We start from the raw sequence: 17,054 nt of genomic DNA, 5'->3' as shown, positions 1-17,054 counted from the left end.
AGAAAATTTGACATATTTTGAGAAGTGGAGGGAAGTAATTGGAAAACCTTTTGGTATGTCTGAGGTCTATGGGTTCCAAACTTGACTATCCCAGTCTTTTAAATTTTCAAACCTAGAGCCTAAAATCCACCTCACAGGGATGTTCAGCCAATCGCAGCCCAGTGTGGTTGCCTGGCAACCACAAGCCTGTGGATTTCTGTGAACAGTTTCAGCCCAACTCTGCAGCTTTCCACCTCATACAACCACAGCCATTCCAATCATGCAGTATTTGATTCACCTCTCTAAGTTGCCTCAGAATTTTCTTTGAACTTGTGGTGATCAAGCAAATTTGACATATTTTGACAAGTGGAGGGAAGTAATTGGCTCTGTCTTTAGCTCTGTTTGTGGTATATGGTGTCCAAAGGTGACTAGCCCAGTCTATTCAGTTATCAAACGTAGAAAGCCAAATGTTTCAAGGGAGGAAAGAAAATGCCACAATGATTTGGGTTCTGCCAAGTTTCTGGTGGCTTGGGAAGCAAACCTGCAAACCATACATGCAGTCTCTGCTGGATTACTGCCACCATGGTAGTATCAGTTAGCACTAAAAGCCAGCAACCAGAAGATGAGACCAAAAATGAAAATGAATCCTTGCAGTGCATGAATATTTGGAGTGCCTGCTTCAACTATCCAGCTTCCTCGGGGTTCACTTGTCTGCAATCGCTATTTCAAGGAGGTCTGAAGCCATTCCAGCATAACCCTGAACACTAAACATGAGGTACTAGCTCAATACCTTATCACCAGCAGGTTTTCCCAGAATTCAACTGTTACATGGTGAAAGGGAAACGCTTAGAAAAGGGATGCAAATGCCCCTTTCACTAGAAATCCCAGGTATTTTCTCATGGCATGGAATATTTAGACTCCACAACTCATGTAGTGAACCCAGGGACCTAGACCAAGTGTGTCTAGTTTAATGTTGTCCTCTTTTTGGAAACAGCATCTTATGTAGTTGTTGAAAGAGGCCTTGAGATAAATTCATAGCCCAAGATGGACTGGAACTCCCAAGGATCCATCCACCTCAGCCCCCAGATTGCTGGGATTATAGGCATGAGGGACCATGCCAAGCATGTGCCCAGCGATTCTTACATAATTTGTGAAATCCCACTACTGGTCTATAGGTAGCTTCTGTGCTTCAGGCTTTAGGAATATGCCTCTCTTTGTTTTGGCTCCCCTTGTTCAGGTGTCCATTTCTATTGTGATAAGCTCCAAGGCCCCAGGCAAGGGAGTGGCTGCCCTTCCTCTGGTGTGTCCTTGGATGATTACAGCCTTGGATGAACAGGGTTCAAATATATTGGATCCTGTGCATTTGAAGAGGAAATGAGTAAAGATTCATGAGTTAATGTGGACATGCCAGGGAATTGAGGGGCCATGATAGAGACAAAACTTCAGGCCATGGGCTGAAGGCTGAGGATTCTGTACCTCTACCTTCTTGAATAGTGGGCCTGCTGAGCAATTGTGTGCTCTCAAATGTAATTTGATGGGTTTTGTTTTAATTTATTTTGTTTTTTGCTTTGGTTTTTTACATGGAAGGAACTGTACCATGGTTTGATGAAGCTGGAGTGTCTTACCTAAGAGAAATTTGCAAAAAGGGACAATTCAGCAGCCAAGAATTTCTCAAATGCCCTTGGCGTTTTGAAAAAAGTGACATAAAGTTGAGTGTGTCATGTCCATGTCTCTTTACAAAAGATTTTACCTCCTATTTGATAGGAATTACTGTTTCTTTGAAAGGTCAACCTGCACTGAAATAAAGATAATCCCTCCTTTCCTCATTCTGCTTGAAACCATATCCTTTGTTAGTTATATTTTCTTACGCAGCAACACTTGGAGATGACTACAGCGAGAGTTTCCCATTGGTGGAATTTCCACGGAGACACATGAAGTAATACTGCACAATTTCAAGTGAAGTGCACTGTCCCTTGACAATGGCAAGTCTGGGCAAATCTCTAGTAACTGAAAATCTTAGAAAGTCTGAAAGTGAGTGAATGAAAATGGGCCTCTCCACATTTGGACAGGGCCTCTCCTGAAGCACACATTTGTGGAAAAAGTAATTATGAGAGACGAATGAACTCCCAAAACGGAATGGAAATTTTCTTGTTTAGGCCTGGAACGCTATGTCCTGGAGCCCTGTGGTTCTAACTGGATGAGCAAAGTGTGAGCAGAGATCAAAGTAAAACACACACCATTTAGGGAACTCGATATTTAACCAGGTGTCCAGAGTAGTGGCAAACTGTACTTGTGTCAATTTGCTCAAATCCTGTCTTCACAAGAAAGTAAATTCCAGCACGACCAGTGACTAGAGGAGGACACATTTCAAAGGACTTGTAAAAAGTGCAACCCTGAACTTAGCCCAACACTGAATTTCGATGAAAAGTAGCAGAGTCTGTTAGTCTTTCAAGTTTTAATAGGAGAAACTTATAGCATGTAATAGCTGTTACATGAATAACTTCAGAGCTTTTGGAGAGGTCGAAATCACTATGAGTGAGGGCTTCCCTGACTCACAAAGTTAAAAATAGGAAAACAAACAATTTGCAAAACCAATCAACCAATTAAATACAAACACTAAGTCCAAAGGGTTTCACTGGTTTTAAAACCACTTATGGAATGCACAAATATTGATGAGGCTTACTCTGCATTCTGCTTTACCCAGGCCTGGTACATGAGCAACTGTGAAAGCAAACTTCAAAATGTTATGTGAAGTGACCATTTCATTGTTGAAACCATGACCCAATAGACATTTTCTCTTTTGAAACTTCATACATTATCCATATATGTTCTCAAAGGGAAGGAATACACAGGATTTAGGCTGAATTATGTTTTTCAGTATTTTGTGTTCCACCAGATTTATTTGAAGATCTCCTGTCCTGCATCCACTGCCCAATGCAGAAGGCCACACATAGGACAACCCACATGAGAACTTCACTTCTATAGCCTGATTATATCATCATGAGAATATAATTTTCCTTTCATCATCAAAGATTTTTACATCAGATTAACCAGCTCTCTTGCTTGCCCATGTTTTTCCCTGGTTTTTGTACCTTGAAATGGGTGTGCACTCTTCCCAGCCTTGATCTCCATCTTCCCCCATATTTCCAAACATATTCATCTGGGAAACATGTAAAGATCTTATTCGGGGCTTGTTTCATTGTTTTCAAATATCTGCCCTTGTAATTCAACTTCCACCACAGTCTCTCATATCCAAAGCTATGTGCTTGCAGAGGATTTCTGCTGAGAAATATCACATAAAGCTATTATACTGCAGGTGAATGATGCCAGCAAGTATTGACTGAATAGCTTAGGGAACAGGACTCAGCCAAATGACTGACATGACAAGGGAAAAGCGTATGCTCAAGGATAGGACATGGCAGAGTTCATCTGCCAGGCCCTGGCATATTTAATATCCCATTGAAAGTACATCAATGTGTAGATTGGCAAGCATTTCCATCCACAAATTCTGAGCAGTGAAGCCTTCGGAGAGAATATTGTGGCATACCAGGCCAAGAATATTCATCCTATTTAAATCTTGCCCTACAAGGTCCTCTGTGCCACTGAGGTCTCCATGGCAACGCCCAGCATTGTGACTCAGGTCTCCTACTGCACACTTGTATCCTAGAGCCTAAAGTCCAGCTCACAATGGTGCTCAGCCAATCACAGCCCATTGTGGTTGCCTGGCAACCACAAGCTTGTGGATTTCTGTGAACTGTTTCAGCCCAACTCTGCAGCTTTCCAACTCATACAGCCACAGCCATTCCAATCATGCAGTATTTGATTAGCCGCTCTATATTGCCTCAGAATTTTTTTTCACAGTTGTAGTGATCAAGAAAATTTGACATATTTTGAGAAGTGGAGGGAAGTAATTGGAAAACCTTTTGGTATGTCTGAGGTCTATGGGTTCCAAACTTGACTATCCCAGTCTTTTATATTTTCAAACCTAGAGCCTAAAATCCACCTCACAGGGATGTTCAGCCAATCTCAGCCCAGTGTGGTTGCCTGCAACCACAAGCCTGTGGATTTCTGTGAACATTTTCAGCCCAACTCTGCAGCTTTCCACCTCATACAACCACAGCCATTCCAATCATGCAGTATTTGATTCACCTCTCTAAGTTGCCTCAGAATTTTCTTTGAACTTGTGGTGATCTAGCAAATTTGACATATTTTGACAAGTGGAGGGAAGTAATTGGCTCTGTCTTTAGCTCTGTTTGTGGTATATGGGGTCCAAAGGTGACTAGCCCAGTCTATTCAGTTATCAAACTTAGAAAGGCAAATGTTTCAAGGGAGGAAAGAAAATGCCACAATGATTTCGGTTCTGCCAAGTTTCTGGTGGCTTGGAAGCAAACCTGCAAACCATACATGCAGTCTCTGCTGGATTACTGCCACCATGGTAGTATCAGTTAGCACTAAAAGCCAGCAACCAGAAGATGAGACCCAAAATGAAAGTGAATCCTTGCAGTGCATGAATATTTGGAGTGCCTGCTTCAACTATCCAGCTTCCTCGGGGTTCACTTGTCTGCAATCGCTATTTCAAGGAGGTCTGAAGCCATTCCAGCATAACCCTGAACACTAAACATGAGTTACTAGCTCAATACCTTATCACCAGCAGGTTTTCCCAGAATTCAACTGTAACATGGTGAAAGTGAAACCCTTAGAAAAGGGATGCAAATGCCCCTTTCACTAGAAATCCCAGGTATTTTCTCATGGCATGGGATATTTAGACTCCACAACTCATGTAGTGAACCCAGGGACCTAGACCAAGTGTGTCTAGTTTAATGTTGTCCTCTTTTTGGAAACAGCATCTTATGTAGTTGTTGAAAGAGGCCTTGAGATAAATTCGTAGCCCAAGATGGACTGGAACTCCCAAGGATCCATCCACCTCAGCCCCCAGATTGCTGGGATTATAGGCATGAGGGACCATGCGAAGCATGAGCACAGAGATTCTTACATTATTTGTGAAATCCCACTACTGGTCTATAGGTAGGTTCTGTGCTTCAGGCTTTAGGAATATGCCTCTCTTTGTTTGGGCTCCCCTTGTTCAGGTGTCCATTTCTATTGTGATAAGCTCCAAGGCCCCAGGCAAGGGAGTGGCTGCCCTTCCTCTGGTGTGTCCTTGGATGATTACACCCCAGGTGAACAGGGTTCAAATATATTGGATCCTGTGCATTTGAAGAGGAAATGAGTAAAGATTCATGAGTTAATGTGGACATGCCAGGGAATTGAGGGGCCATGATAGAGACAAAACTTCAGGCCATGGGCTGAAGGCTGAGGATTGTGTACCTCTAGCTTCTTGAATAGTGGGCCTATGAGCAATTGTGTGCTCTCAAATGTAACTTGATGGGTTTTGTTTTTATTTATTTTGTTTTTTGCTTTGGTTTTTTACATGGAAGGAACTGTACCATGGTTTGAAGAAGCTGGAGTGTCTTACCTAAGAGAAATTTGCAAAAAGGGACAATTCAGCAGCCAAGAATTTCTCAAATGCCCTTGGCGTTTTAAAAAAAGTGACATAAAGTTGAGTGTGTCATGTCCATGTCTCTTTACAAAAGATTTTACCTCCTATTTGATAGGAATTACTGTTTCTTTGAAAGGTCAAATTGCACTGAAATAAAGATAATCCCTCCTTTCCTCATTCTGCTTGAAACCACTTCCTTTGTTAGTTATATTTTCTTACGCAGCAACACTTGGAGATGACTACAGCGAGAGTTTCCCATTGGTGGAATTTCCACGGAGACACATGAAGTTATACTGCACAATTTCAAGTGAAGTGCACTGTCCCTTGACAATGGCAAGTCTGGGCAAATCTCTAGTAACTGAAAATCTTAGAAAGTCTGAAAGTGAGTGAATGAAAATGGGCCTCTCCACATTTGGACAGGGCCTCTCCTGAAGCACACATTTGTGGAAAAAGTAATTATGAGAGACGAATGAACTCCCAAAACGGAATGGAAATTTTCTTGTTTAGGCCTGGAACGCTATGGCCTGGAGCCCTGTGGTTCTAACTGGATGAGCAAAGTGTCAGCAGAGATCAAAGTAAAACACACACCATTTAGGGAACTCGATATTTAACCAGGTGTCCAGAGTAGTGGCAAACTGTACTTGTGTCAATTTGCTCAAATCCTGTCTTCACAAGAAAGTAAATTCCAGCACGACCAGTTACTAGAGGAGGACACATTTCAAAGGACTTGTAAAAAAAAGTCCAAAACTGAATTTAGCGCAACACTGAATTTAGATGAAAAGTAGCAGAGTCTGTTAGTCTTTCAAGTTTTAATAGGAGAAACTTATAGCATGTAATAGCTGTTACATGAATAACTTCAGAGCTTTTGGAGAGGTCGAAATCACTATGAGTGAGGGCTTCCCTGACTCACAAAGTTAAAAATAGTAAAACAAACAATTTGCAAAACCAATCAACCAATTAAATACAAACACTAAGTCCAAAGGGTTTCACTGGTTTTAAAACCACTTATGGAATGCTCAACTATTGATGAGGCTTACTCTGCATTCTGCTTTACTCAGGCCTGGTACATGAGCAACGGTGAAAGCAAAATTCAAAATGTTATGTGAAGTGACCATTTCATTGTTGAAACCATGACCCAATAGACATTTTCTCTTTTGAAGCTTCATACATTATCCATATATGTTCTCAAAGGGAAGGAATACACAGGATTTAGGCTGAATTATTTTTTTCAGTATTTTGTGTTCCACCAGATTTATTTGAAGATCTCCTGTCCTGCATCCACTGCCCAATGCAGAAGGCCACACATAGGACAACCCACATGAGAACTTCACTTCTACAGCCTGATTATATCATCATGAGAATATAGTTTTACTTTCATCATCAAAGATTTTTACATCAGATTAACCAGCTCTCTTGCTTGCCCATGTTTTTCCCTGGTTTTTGTACCTTGAAATGGGTGTGCACTCTTCCCAGCCTTGATCTCCATCTTCCCCCATATTTCCAAACATATTCATCTGGGAAACATGTAAAGATCTTATTCGGGGCTTGTTTCATTGTTTTCAAATATCTGCCCTTGAAATTCAACTTCCACCACTGTCTCTCCTATCCAAAGCTATGTGCTTGCAGAGGATTTCTGCTGAGAAATTTCACAGAAAGCTCATATACTGCAGGTGAATGATGCCAGCAACTCTTGACTGAATAGCTTAGGGAACAGGACTCAGCCAAATGACTGACATGACAAGGGAAAAGCGTATGCTCAAGGATAGGACATGGCAGAGGTCATCTGCCAGGCCCTGGCATATTTAATATCCCATTGAAAGTACATCAATGTGTAGATTGGCAAGCATTTCCATCCACAAATTCTGAGCAGTGAAGCCTTCAGAGAGAATATTGTGGCATACCAGGCCAAGAATATTCATGTTATTTAAATCTTGCCCTACAAGGTCCTCTGTGCCACTGAGGTCTCCATGGCAACGCCCAGCATTGTGACTCAGGTCTCCTACTGCACACTTGTATCCTAGAGCCTAAAGTCCAGCTCACAATGGTGCTCAGCCAATCACAGCCCATTGTGGTTGCCTGGCAACCACAAGCTTGTGGATTTCTGTGAACTGTTTCAGCCCAACTCTGCAGCTTTCCACCTCATACAACCACAGCCATTCCAATCATGCAGTATTTGATTAGCCTCTCTATGTTCCCTCAGAATTTTTTTTTACAGTTGTAGTGATCAAGAAAATTTGACATATTTTGAGAAGTGGAGGGAAGTAATTGGAAAACCTTTTGGTATGTCTGAGGTCTATGGGTTCCAAACTTGACTATCGCAGTCCTTTAAATTTTCGAACCTAGAGCCTAAAATCCACCTCACAGGGATGTTCAGCCAATCTCAGCCCAGTGTGGTTGCCTGGCAACCACAAGCCTGTGGATTTCTGTGAACAGTTTCAGCCCAACTCTGCAGCTTTCCACCTCATACAACCACAGCCATTCCAATCATGCAGTATTTGATTCACCTCTCTATGTTGCCTCAGAATTTTCTTTGAACTTGTGGGGATCAAGCAAATTTGACATATTGTGACAAGTGGAGGGAAGTAATTGGCTCTGTCTTTAGCTCTGTTTGTGGTATATGGTGTCCAAAGATGACTAGCCCAGTCTATTCAGTTATCAAACTTAGAAAGCCAAATGTTTCAAGGGAGGAAAGAAAATGCCACAATGATTTGGGTTCTGCCAAGTTTCTGGTGGCTTGGGAAGCCAACCTGCAAACCATACATGCAGTCTCTGCTGGATTACTGCCACCATGGTAGTATCAGTTAGCACTAAAAGCCAGGAAGCAGAAGATGAGACCCAAAATGAAAGTGAATCCTTGCAGTGCATGAATATTTGGAGTGCCTGCTTCAACTATCCAGCTTCCTCGGGGTTCACTTGTCTGCAATCGCTATTTCAAGGAGGTCTGCAGCCATTCCAGCATAACCCTGAACACTAAACAGGAGGTACTAGCTCAATACCTTAACACCAGCAGGTTTTCCCAGAATTCAACTGTAACATGGTGAAAGGGAAACCCTTAGAAAAGGGATGCAAATGCCCCTTTCACTAGAAATCCCAGGTATTTTCTCATGGCATGGAATATTTAGACTGCACAACTCATGTAGTGAACCCAGGGACCTAGACCAAGTGTGTCTAGTTTAATGTTGTCCTCTTTTTGGAAACAGCATCTTATGTAGTTGTTGAAAGAGGCCTTGAGATAAATTCGTAGCCCAAGATGGACTGGAACTCCCAAGGATCCATCCACCTCAGCCCCCAGATTGCTGGGATTATAGGCATGAGGGGCCATGCCAAGCATGTGCACAGAGATTCTTACATAATTTGTGAAATCCCACTACTGGTCTATAGGTAGCTTCTGTGCTTCAGGCTTTAGGAATATGCCTCTCTTTGTTTTGGCTCCCCTTGTTCAGGTGTCCATTTCTATTGTGATAAGCTCCAAGGCCCCAGGCAAGGGAGTGGCTGCCCTTCCTCTGGTGTGTCCTTGGATGATTACAGCCCAGGTGAACAGGGTTCAAATATATTGGATCCTGTGCATTTGAAGAGGAAATGAGTAAAGATTCATGAGTTAATGTGGACATGCCAGGGAATTGAGGGGCCATGATAGAGACAAAACTTCAGGCCATGGGCTGAAGGCTGAGGATTCTGTACCTCTAGCTTCTTGAATAGTGGGCCTGCTGAGCAACTGTGTGCTCTCAAATGTAATTTGATGGGTTTTGTTTTAATTTATTTTGTTTTTTGCTTTGGTTTTTTACATGGAAGGAACTGTACCATGGTTTGAAGAAGCTGGAGTGTCTTACCTAAGAGAAATTTGCAAAAAGGGACAATTCAGCAGCCAAGAATTTCTCAAATGCCCTTGGCGTTTTAAAAAAAGTGACATAAAGTTGAGTGTGTCATGTCCATGTCTCTTTACAAAAGATTTTACCTCCTATTTGATAGGAATTACTGTTTCTTTGAAAGGTCAACCTGCACTGAAATAAAGATAATCCCTCCTTTCCTCATTCTGCTTGAAACCACATCCTTTGTTAGTTATATTTTCTTACGCAGCAACACTTGGAGATGACTACAGCGAGAGTTTCCCATTGGCGGAATTTCCACGGAGACACATGAAGTAATACTGCACAATTTCAAGTGAAGTGCACTGTCCCTTGACAATGGCAAGTCTGGGCAAATCTCTAGTAACTGAAAATCTTAGAAAGTCTGAAAGTGAGTGAATGAAAATGGGCCTCTCCACATTTGGACAGGGCCTCTCCTGAAGCACACATTTGTGGAAAAAGTAATTATGAGAGACGAATGAACTCCCAAAACGGAATGGAAATTTTCTTGTTTAGGACTGGAACGCTATGGCCTGGAGCCCTGTGGTTCTAACTGGATGAGCAAAGTGTGAGCAGAGATCAAAGTAAAACACACACCATTTAGTCAACTCGATATTTAACCAGGTGTCCAGAGTAGTGGCAAACTGTACTTGTGTCAATTTGCTCAAATCCTGTCTTCACAAGAAAGTAAATTCCAGCACGACCAGTGACTAGAGGAGGACACATTTCAAAGGACTTGTAAAAAGTCCAACCCTGAACTTAGCCCAACACTGAATTTAGATGAAAAATAGCAGAGTCTGTTAGTCTTTCAAGTTTTAATAGGAGAAACTTATAGCATGTAATAGCTGTTACATGAATAACTTCAGAGCTTTTGGAGAGGTCGAAATCACTATGAGTGAGGGCTTCCCTGACTCACAAAGTTAAAAATAGTAAAACAAACAATTTGCAAAATCAATCAACCAATTAAATACAAACACTAAGTCCAAAGGGTTTCACTGGTTTTAAAACCACTTATGGAATGCACAACTATTGATGAGGCTTACTCTGCATTCTGCTTTACTCAGGCCTGGTACATCAGCAAAGGTGAAAGCAAAATTCAAAATGTTATGTGAAGTGACCATTTCATTGTTGAAACTATGACCCAATAGACATTTTCTCTTTTGAAACTTCATACATTATCCATATATGTTCTCAAAGGGAAGGAATACACAGGATTTAGGCTGAATTATTTTTTTCAGTATTTTGTGTTCCACCAGATTTATTTGAAATCTCCTGTCCTGCATCCACTGCCCAATGCAGAAGGCCACACATAGGACAACCCACATGAGAACTTCACTTCTACAGCCTGATTATATCATCATGAGAATATAATTTTCCTTTCATCATCAAAGATTTTTACATCAGATTAACCAGCTCTCTTGCTTGCCCATGTTTTTACCTGGTTTTTGTACCTTGAAATGGGTGTGCACTCTTCCCAGCCTTGATCTCCATCTTCCCCCATATTTCCAAACATATTCATCTGGGAAACATGTAAAGATCTTATTCGGGGCTTGTTTCATTGTTTTCAAATATCTGCCATTGAAATTCAACTTCCACCACTGTCTCTCATATCCAAAGCTATGTGCTTGCAGAGGATTTCTGCTGAGAAATTTCACAGAAAGCTCTTATACTGCAGGTGAATGATGCCAGCAAGTCTTGATTGAATAGCTTAGGGAACAGGACTCAGCCAAATGACTGACATGACAAGGGAAAAGCGTATGCTCAAGGATAGGACATGGCAGAGGTCATCTGCCAGGCCCTGGCATATTTAATATCCCATTGAAAGTACATCAATGTGTAGATTGGCAAGCATTTCCATCCCCTAATTCTGAGCAGTAAAGCCTTCGGAGAGAATATTGTGGCATACCAGGCCAAGAATATTCATCCTATTTAAATCTTGCCCTACAAGGTCCTCTGTGCCACTGAGGTCTCCATGGCAACGCCCAGCATTGTGACTCAGGTCTCCTACTGCACACTTGTATCCTAGAGCCTAAAGTCCAGCTCACAATGGTGCTCAGCCAATCACAGCCCATTGTGGTTGCCTGGCAACCACAAGCTTGTGGATTTCTGTGAAGTGTTTCAGCCCAACTCTGCAGCTTTCCACCTCATACAACCACAGCCATTCCAATCATGCAGTATTTGATTAGCCTCTCTATGTTGCCTCAGAATTTTTTTTTACAGTTGTAGTGATCAAGAAAATTTGACATATTTTGAGAAGTGGAGGGAAGTAATTGGAAAACCTTTTGGTATGTCTGAGGTCTATGGGTTCCAAACTTGACTATCCCAGTCTTTTAAATTTTCAAACCTAGAGCCTAAAATCCACCTCACAGGGATGTTCAGCCAATCGCAGCCCAGTGTGGTTGCCTGGCAACCACAAGCCTGTGGATTTCTGTGAACAGTTTCAGCCCAACCCTGCAGCTTTCCACCTCATACAACCACAGCCATTCCAATCATGCAGTATTTGATTCACCTCTCTAAGTTGCCTCAGAATTTTCTTTGAAGTTGTGGTGATCAAGCAAATTTGACATATTTTGACAAGTGGAGGGAAGTAATTGGCTCTGTCTTTAGCTATGTTTGTGGTATATGGGGTCCAAAGGTGACTAGCCCAGTCTATTCATTTATCAAACTTAGAAAGCCAAATGTTTCAAGGGAGGAAAGAAAATGCCACAATGATTTGGGTTCTGCCAAGTTTCTGGTGGCTTGGGAAGCAAACCTGCAAACCATACATGCAGTCTCTGCTGGATTACTGCCACCATGGTAGTATCAGTTAGCACTAAAAGCCAGCAACCAGAAGATGAGACCCAAAAGGAAAGTGAATCCTTGCAGTGCATGAATATTTGGAGTGCCTGCTTCAACTATCCAGCTTCCTCGGGGTTAACTTGTCTGCAATCGCTATTTCAAGGAGGTCTGCAGCCATTCCAGCATAACCCTGAACACTAAACATGAGGCACTAGCTCAATACCTTATCACCAGCAGGTTTTCCCAGAATTCAACTGTAACATGGTGAAAGGGAAACCCTTAGAAAAGGGATGCAAATGCCCCTTTCACTAGAAATCCCAGGTATTTTCTCATGGCATGGGATATTTAGACTCCACAACTCATGTAGTGAACCCAGGGACCTAGACCAAGTGTGTCTAGTTTAATGTTGTCCTCTTTTTGGAAACAGCATCTTATGTAGTTGTTGAAAGAGGCCTTGAGATAAATTCGTAGCCCAAGATGGACTGGAACTCCCAAGGATCCAGACACCTCAGCCCCCAGATTGCTGGGATTATAGGCATGAGGGACCATGCCAACCATGTGCACAGAGATTCTTACATAATTTGTGAAATCCCACTACTGGTCTATAGGTAGCTTCTGTGCTTCAGGCTTTAGGAATATGCCTCTCTTTGTTTTGGCTCCCCTTGTTCAGGTGTCCATTTCTATTGTGATAAGCTCCAAGGCCCCAGGCAAGGGAGTGGCTGCCCTTCCTCTGGTGTGTCCTTGGATGATTACAGCCCAGGTGAACAGGGTTCAAATATATTGGATCCTGTGCATTTGAAGAGGAAATGAGTAAAGATTCATGAGTTAATGTGGACATGCCAGGGAATTGAGGGGCCATGATAGAGACAAAACTTCAGGCCATGGGCTGAAGGCTTTGGATTCTGTACCTCTAGCTTCTTGAATAGTGGGCCTGCTGAGCAACTGTGTGCTCTCAAATGTAATTTGATGGGATTTGTTTTAATTTATTTTGTTTTTTGCTTTGGTTTTTTACATGGAAGGAACTGTACCATGGTTTGAAGAAGCTGGAGTCTCTTACCTAAGAGAAATTTGCAAAAAGGGACAATTCAGCAGCCAAGAATTTCTCAAATGCCCTTGGCGTTTTAAAAAAAGTGACATAAAGTTGAGTGTGTCATGTCCATGTCTCTGACCTCGTATTTGATAGGAATTACTGTTTCTTTGAAAGGTCAACCTGCACTGAAATAAAGATAATCCCTTCTTTCCTCATTCTGCTTGAAACCACATCCTTTGTTAGTTATATTTTCTTATTCAGCAACACTTGGAGATGACTACAGTGAGAGTTTCCCATTGGTGGAATTTCCACGGAGACACATGAAGTAATACTGCACAATTTCAAGTGAAGTGCACTGTCCCTTGACAATGGCAAGTCTGGGCAAATCTCTAGTAACTGAAAATCTTTAGAAAGTCTGAAAGTGAGTGAATGAAAATGGGCCTCTCCACATTTGGACAGGGCCTCTCCTGAAGCACACATTTGTGGAAAAAGTAATTATGAGAGACGAATGAACTCCCAAAACGGAATGGAAATTTTCTTGTTTAGGCCTGGAACGCTATGGCCTGGAGCCCTGTGGTTCTAACTGGATGAGCAAAGTGTCAGCAGAGATCAAAGTAAAACACACACCATTTAGGGAACTCGATATTTAACCAGGTGTCCAGAGTAGTGGCAAACTGTACTTGTGTCAATTTGCTCAAATCCTGTCTTCACAAGAAAGTAAATTCCAGCACGACCAGTGACTAGAGGAGGACACATTTCAAAGGACTTGTAAAAAGTCCAACCCTGAACTTAGCCCAACACTGAATTTAGATGAAAAGTAGCAGAGTCTGTTAGTCTTTCAAGTTTTAATAGGAGAAACTTATAGCATGTAATAGCTGTTACATGAATAACTTCAGAGCTTTTGGAGAGGTCGAAATCACTATGAGTGAGGGCTTCCCTGACTCACAAAGTTAAAAATAGGAAAACAAACAATTTGCAAAACCAATCAACCAATTAAATACAAACACTAAGTCCAAAGGGTTTCACTGGTTTTAAAACCACTTATGGAATGCACAACTATTGATGAGGCTTACTCTGCATTCTGCTTTACTCAGGCCTGGTACATGAGCAACTGTGAAAGCAAAATTCAAAATGTTATGTGAAGTGACCATTTCATTGTTGAAACCATGACCCAATAGACATTTTCTCTTTTGAAACTTCGTACATTATCCATACATGTTCTCAAAGGGAAGGAATACACAGGATTTTGGCTGAATTATTTTTTTCAGTAGTTTGTGTTCCACACCAGATTTATTTGAAGATCTCCTGTCCTGCATCCACTGCCCAATGCAGAAGGCCACACATAGGACAACCCACATGAGAACTTCACTTCTACAGCCTGATTATATCATCATGAGAATATAATTTTCCTTTCATCATCAAAGATTTTTACATCCGATTAACCAGCTCTCTTGCTTGCCCATGTTTTTACCTGGTTTTTGTACCTTGAAATGGGTGTGCACTCTTACCAGCCTTGATCTCCATCTTCCCCCATATTTCCAAACATATTCATCTAGGAAACATGTAAAGATCTTATTCGGGGCTTGTTTCATTGTTTTCAAATATCTGCCCTTGAAATTCAACTTCCACCACTGTCTCTCATATCCAAAGCTGTGTGCTTGCAGAGGATTTCTGCTGAGAAATTTCACAGAAAGCTCTTATACTGCAGGTGAATGATGCCAGCAAGTCTTGACTGAATAGCTTAGGGAACAGGACTCAGCCAAATGACTGACATGACAAGGGAAAAGCGTATGCTCAAGGATGGGACATGGCAGAGGTCATCTGCCAGGCCCTGGCATATTTAATATCCCATTGAAAGTACATCAATGTGTAGATTGGCAAGCATTTCCATCCACAAATTCTGAGCAGTGAAGCCTTCAGAGAGAATATTGTGGCATACCAGGCCAAGAATATTCATCCTATTTAATCTTGCCCTACAAGGTCCTCTGTGCCACTGAGGTCTCCATGGCAACGCCCAGCATTGTGACTCAGGTCTCCTACTGCACACTTGTATCCTAGAGCCTAAAGTCCAGCTCACAATGGTGCTCAGCCAATCACAGCCCATTGTGGTTGCCTGGCAACCACAAGCTTGTGGATTTCTGTGAACTGTTTCAGCCCAACTCTGCAGCTTTCCACCTCATACAACCACAGCCATTCCAATCATGCAGTATTTGATTAGCCTCTCTATGTTGCCTCAGAATTTTTTTTACAGTTGTAGTGATCAAGAAAATTTGACATATTTTGAGAAGTGGAGAGAAGTAATTGGAAAACCTTTTGGTATGTCTGAGGTCTATGGGTTCCAAACTTGACTATCGCAGTCCTTTAAATTTTCGAACCTAGAGCCTAAAATCCACCTCACAGGGATGTTCAGCCAATCTCAGCCCAGTGTGGTTGCCTGGCAACCACAAGCCTGTGGATTTCTGTGAACAGTTTCAGCCCAACTCTGCAGCTTTCCACCTCATACAACCACAGCCATTCCAATCATGCAGTATTTGATTCACCTCTCTATGTTGCCTCAGAATTTTCTTTGAACTTGTGGGGATCAAGCAAATTTGACATATTGTGACAAGTGGAGGGAAGTAATTGGCTCTGTCTTTAGCTCTGTTTGTGGTATATGGTGTCCAAAGATGACTAGCCCAGTCTATTCAGTTATCAAACTTAGAAAGCCAAATGTTTCAAGGGAGGAAAGAAAATGCCACAATGATTTGGGTTCTGCCAAGTTTCTGGTGGCTTGGGAAGCCAACCTGCAAACCATACATGCAGTCTCTGCTGGATTACTGCCACCATGGTAGTATCAGTTAGCACTAAAAGCCAGCAACCAGAAGATGAGACCCAAAATGAAAGTGAATCCTTGCAGTGCATGAATATTTGGAGTGCCTGCTTCAACTATCCAGCTTCCTCGGGGTTCACTTGTCTGCAATCGCTATTTCAAGGAGGTCTGCAGCCATTCCAGCATAACCCTGAACACTAAACAGGAGGTACTAGCTCAATACCTTAACACCAGCAGGTTTTCCCAGAATTCAACTGTAAAATGGTGAAAGGGAAACCCTTAGAAAAGGGATGCAAATGCCCCTTTCACTAGAAATCCCAGGTATTTTCTCATGGCATGGAATATTTAGACTGCACAACTCATGTAGTGAACCCAGGGACCTAGACCAAGTGTGTCTAGTTTAATGTTGTCCTCTTTTTGGAAACAGCATCTTATGTAGTTGTTGAAAGAGGCCTTGAGATAAATTCGTAGCCCAAGATGGACTGGAACTCCCAAGGATCCATCCACCTCAGCCCCCAGATTGCTGGGATTATAGGCATGAGGGACCATGCCAAGCATGTGCACAGAGATTCTTACATAATTTGTGAAATCCCACTACTGGTCTATAGGTAGCTTCTGTGCTTCAGGCTTTAGGAATATGCCTCTCTTTGTTTTGGCTCCCCTTGTTCAGGTGTCCATTTCTATTGTGATAAGCTCCAAGGCCCCAGGCAAGGGAGTGGCTGCCCTTCCTCTGGTGTGTCCTTGGATGATTACAGCCCAGGTGAACAGGGTTCAAATATATTGGATCCTGTGCATTTGAAGAGGAAATGAGTAAAGATTCATGAGTTAATGTGGACATGCCAGGGAATTGAGGGGCCATGATAGAGACAAAACTTCAGGCCATGGGCTGAAGGCTGAGGATTCTGTACCTCTAGCTTCTTGAATAGTGGGCCTGCTGAGCAACTGTGTGCTCTCAAATGTAATTTGATGGGTTTTGTTTTAATTTATTTTGTTTTTTGCTTTGGTTTTTTACATGGAAGGAACTGTACCATGGTTTGAAGAAGCTGGAGTGTCTTACCTAAGAGAAATTTGCAAAAAGGGACAATTCAGCAGCCAAGAATTTCTCAAATGCCCTTG

This window comes from Cavia porcellus, unplaced genomic scaffold (assembly GCF_034190915.1).
Source record: "Cavia porcellus strain 051 isolate PalLab524CR breed Dunkin Hartley unplaced genomic scaffold, mCavPor4.1 scaffold_60, whole genome shotgun sequence".
Lineage (NCBI taxonomy): Eukaryota > Metazoa > Chordata > Mammalia > Rodentia > Caviidae > Cavia > Cavia porcellus.
The sequence above is the reverse complement of the archived record's forward strand: the minus strand, read 5'-3'. Positions refer to the sequence as shown.